This window comes from Carcharodon carcharias, chromosome 18, assembly GCF_017639515.1.
Source record: "Carcharodon carcharias isolate sCarCar2 chromosome 18, sCarCar2.pri, whole genome shotgun sequence".
Lineage (NCBI taxonomy): Eukaryota > Metazoa > Chordata > Chondrichthyes > Lamniformes > Lamnidae > Carcharodon > Carcharodon carcharias.
In genome coordinates this window covers 47170468-47175181 of record NC_054484.1, presented here as the reverse complement: position 1 = coordinate 47175181, position 4714 = coordinate 47170468, and the positions used below count along the sequence as shown (strand labels likewise).

Below are 4714 nucleotides of genomic sequence, written 5' to 3'. Positions count from 1 at the left end.
GCCCCCCATGGAAACAAGGAGCGCGAGTGAAAGGGCCGGAGAAACCCTTCACAAACACACAAGCAGCTTTAGAGTCTCAAACCGAAGGAGGGGGAGAGCGGAGCCGTGCGGAGCTTGGGCTAAAGAAGTGAGAATAGAGAGTTGACGTTGTGGTATACAGCGGTGTACGCTGCCAGCTTTCACATTTATTTTTCCTTTGTCAATCTCTGAAATGGTGTTCAACAACATTTGAGTTTATTTTTAATCAAATTTTACATTTAAAATACGTAAGTGCAATTTTGAAAAAAAAAACATATGCTAAAATTGAAACAGTAATCAAAATTATTCCTAAAGCAATGTAGAACATTGATCTTTCATTTTTAAAATTCCTTTTTCACACATGCACCAACCCCAGTAGGAGAATGAATCTCTGGCAGGCTTCCAACTGGTCAGACAATAGTTTGTGTCTTGGTTGTTATCTCTGTGTTAACATTGTCTGGTGTGGCACCGGATGCTTTTGAGAAATTATGGTAGGTATAGACTGCACCAGCTGTTTGACATCTGTAATCCAAAAAAATTACAATGAACTGAGGAATCTCACCTGGAGAAAATACAATTCCTATAATTATGCCGTCTTACATCACAAATATACTGTACCTGACAATCAAATTCTCCAGACCACATTTATTCATAATAGGTTAATAACATATGCTCAAATCTGAGTGGCGTGCAGTATATTTAATACAGTGTGGCTTATTTAGGGAATTTTGCAGAGACCCAGTTTTGAGATTCTGTTTAGAATTGAATTCCCAGTGACAACTTGCACCTACCTTAATACAAATCAAGATTTTAACTTGCACCAGACTGAACCACATAAATGAATCCCACTCAATTTACTTTTAATTTCTGTGGGTTTTATTAAGTGGCACATGGCATGTAGCTTTCCAGTACAGTGACACACAACATAATTATTGTCACAAGGAACATATTTTAATACACTCAATAAATGTCTGGAACGGGGTCAGTGTTAGCCATCTGATGCATGTGTGATTCCAATGTGTCCTGTCCACATGTTGATCAGTCCTGACCTATCCACAATTGTAACGGACTTCAATTCTGATGTTTCATCATGAGACGAAGAGTCTTTCTAACTTTGTAACATAATGGTGTTCAACTTTCACATAGAATATTTCAGAATTAGAACTCTGATAATATATCACAAGTGAAACTATAATTTAGGAACCTCCCACACTTACTGAAATAATCCAGGTTGCAACAACACTCAAGAAGCTTGACACCATTCAGGACAGAACAGCCCACTTGACTGGCACCCCATCCACAAACATTCAGTCCCTCCACCACTGACTAACAGTGGCAGCAGTGTGTACCATCTATGAGAGGCACTGCAGGAACTCACCAAGGTTCCTCAGACAGCATGTTTCTAAACCACAACTGCTACCATCTAGAAAGAGAAGGGCAGCAGATACATGGGAACATCACCGTCTGGAAGTTCCCCTCCAAGCCACTCAGCTTCCTGAAATATATCGCCGTTCCTTCACTGTTGCTGGGTTAAAATCCAGAAACTCCCTCCCTAACAGCACTTTGGGTGGTTAAAGAAGGCAGCTCACCACCGCCTTCTCAAGGGCAATTAGGGATGGGCAATAAATGCTGGCCCAGCCAGTGACACACACATCCTGTAAATGAATAAGAAAACTTACAGATTTCAAAGAATTGATAATCTTCAGGGAATCCTTCAAAGGGAAAGATGTGTCATTTTGAGCTGAGACATAAAACCCTATCAAAAATGAAAGACAATTCGAAAGTCCATCCCACTGTGTCCTTGAAGAATTAATTTTAAAAATCTTTGCATCATTGAAGGGCATGGAGGATTTCAAAATACTATTATTCATACATGGCACTGCAAAAAGACTAGAGATTGGATGCAGTGAGAATATGCAATCTAGATGGATGATAACACATATAGAGTGGAACCATCAACAAAGAGGGATTAAGGTTTTATGATGAGTAAAAGATGTTATTAATGTTTACAGCACAGTAATTTCCATTAGAAGATAGATTTAGTGGGAAGCCCTACCAGGATTTCCTTGTTTAGAAGTGCGCAGAATCAGACCATGCCTAAGCTTAAGAAATCCAAGGTAATGGCAGATATTTCACCAAAGTATTCAAGAGCAAAGTTCCACTGAGGCATAACATAGGCAACAAAGTCACCAGTAAAATGGACATGTCAAAAAACATATAGGCTTGAATTTTTCCCTTGTTGGGTGGGCTTGGCAGGAGTGGGTGGGGGCAGTCGAGGAGCCGACCGCCACCAGCGATCTGCTCCGCACCGCGATTTCATGCGGGTGGGCCAATTAAGGCCCACCCTGCATGGATTGCGAATGATAGTGCTGACGTGCAGGTGGAGGGGAGGAGGGAGAGCTGGCGGAGGAGGGAGAACGAGCCTGGCGCGCAGCGCACAAAAGAGCGCTTCAATCTCCTTAGGGCACGGAGCTGCCTCAGAGAGATTGAAGCACTTTTTAAAAAAAATAAAGACATTAAAAACTTAATGAGACATGTCCCCTCATGTGACTGTGATGGGGCATGTTTTTAATTTCAAAATGTTTTAATTTAATTTTTATTAGCTTTAGGAAAACTCATTCCACTCGTGGATGAGGTTTCCTAAAAAATGTAAAGGCCACTTGGCCTTTTCGTCCACCCGCCAACTGTTAGGGCAGCCAACTCTGGCGTACGCCCGCCAAATGAAGTGTCGCGTGAGTGTGCGATGATGTTGGGATGCATGCCCGACATCATCACATGTCATATTACATTCATGCGTGTTGGGCCCGCGTCCGCACGCCGGAGGTAAAATTCTGCCCATAGGTAATTGTGGATTAGGCCAGAACTTTTGAGCTGATAATTTTCAAGTGTCCCAATTGTGCTTGAGTGAACTGTAATAAAGAATCATTGTATTCTGAGAAAATACTAGCAGTGGTAACAGAATGGAATGGCTGATGTTCCTTATAATTAGATTTCACTTTGTGTTTAAGAATTTATGCACCTGGCATTTTTAAATGATTTTTAAGTAGGGTTATTAAGTGATAAACTATGGCAAAGAAATATAGCTCACTGTCAGTATTCATGAAATAACATATACTAATGAGCATACAAACATTGCTACTCTGTCAGTGCTATAGTTGGTTTCCAAATATGTAAATTCCTTGGAAAAGTAGAGATCAAAACTTCCAGAATCTCTTTCATTTGATATTTTGCTGCTTTTGAGCACCAACCATGAATGTGCACTCACAAGAAACTTTGCAGAACTAACATGACTAAAGAAGAGATTTCACCACCACGCCCTGTGTGTATTGATACACACAGTGAACAGAGTGGCCCAAAACAAAGTCCTGAATGTTATCACAACCCATTTCCAACAATTCTGAAAAATTATCTTTAAAACTCCTACTCACTGTTTCCTCCCTTCTAAACAATTTTTCATAGTTTTGTATCTTCCCACTGATGCCATACACTTTAATTTTCTCAAATAACCTCCCACTTGATACCTCATTAAAGGCTTTCCCAAAGTCCATGTATACTGCATCCACTGTATTTCCCATCTGTTACTTCCTGAAATAATTAATAATAATTAATTGTGTGAATAATAGTTCAATAACAAACAATTTTCAATACAGTTTTTTATCTTCCCAAAACAAACAGAAATAAAGCGAGTAGCGTAATAGTCAGAAATTGTGTTTTAGGCAATATAAGTAAAAGGAAAACTGAAAATTGTGAATTTATTAAGCCAGGAGAAATGAAAAATGTGTAAGACATTAAAGCTGAACGATTGTGATGTCATGAACTTTGAACTTTACAAGACAGTTATATTTCAAATTGTACCTTTGACTCCAAGTAAAACAGAGAATTCTAGATAAACACCTGAGGTGAAGACAGGCCCATGTGATCCAGTTGTGATGGGGAGAGATACTCAAACAGAAACCCATTGAAGTGGGGGTGGGGATGGTGACAACTTCACAGCTTTTCACAGCATCTCACACAAAAAGGACAGCTGCTATTTGAACCATAGAAACAAAGAAGCCATGGCTGTGGAGAAGAAGGGTGAAATGTTTAGTGTTAACAACCAAGCAGGATGATCGTGAGAGTTTGATTTGTGTCCTGAAGAGTTCCTCTAGGCACTTTCTGGTGATCCATGTATATGGTAGCCTTAAGTGAACAAAGTACACAATGTAATTTTCAATACATTACATCCCTCTGCTTCTTAGAATCATAGAAATAAGAAGCATAGTGTGTTTCAGTGGCCTATTTCCAAAAGGGTAAGCAATAAACTTAAGCATAACTTGAACATTCAACTTCACCACTAATACATATTTTAACTTTTGTATTAATTAAACAATGCATTCAGTCACATATGATGAGATGTAAATTTGTTCACCAACTGAAAATTTTTCACTTTGTAATATAATCAATTAAACATGGTGGACATTTTCTCTTATGAGTAGGATATCATCTCACATCAGGTCTGTCTGCATCTGCTACTGCTTCTGCTTTAGTTGTTTCAGCACCACAGACTAATATCCGTATTCCACCAACGTTTTTGTGGGTAGCTCTAGCTAAACTAGACGTGACCTGCTGAAATGGTAGTCCTGATAATGAAAATGTTTAAATGGAAATAATCTAAAGATGTTTCTTGAAGATTTCAAGTGATGAATATAAGCATCCC

General features: G+C 39.2%; 1 protein-coding gene across 1 annotated transcript in view; it reads left to right on the top strand.

Annotated features, from left to right (window-relative positions):
- smpx (small muscle protein X-linked) overlaps window positions 1–4714 on the top strand; it is a 31172-nt gene that overhangs the window by 295 nt on the left and 26163 nt on the right. The gene's annotated exons all lie outside the window — the stretch shown is intronic.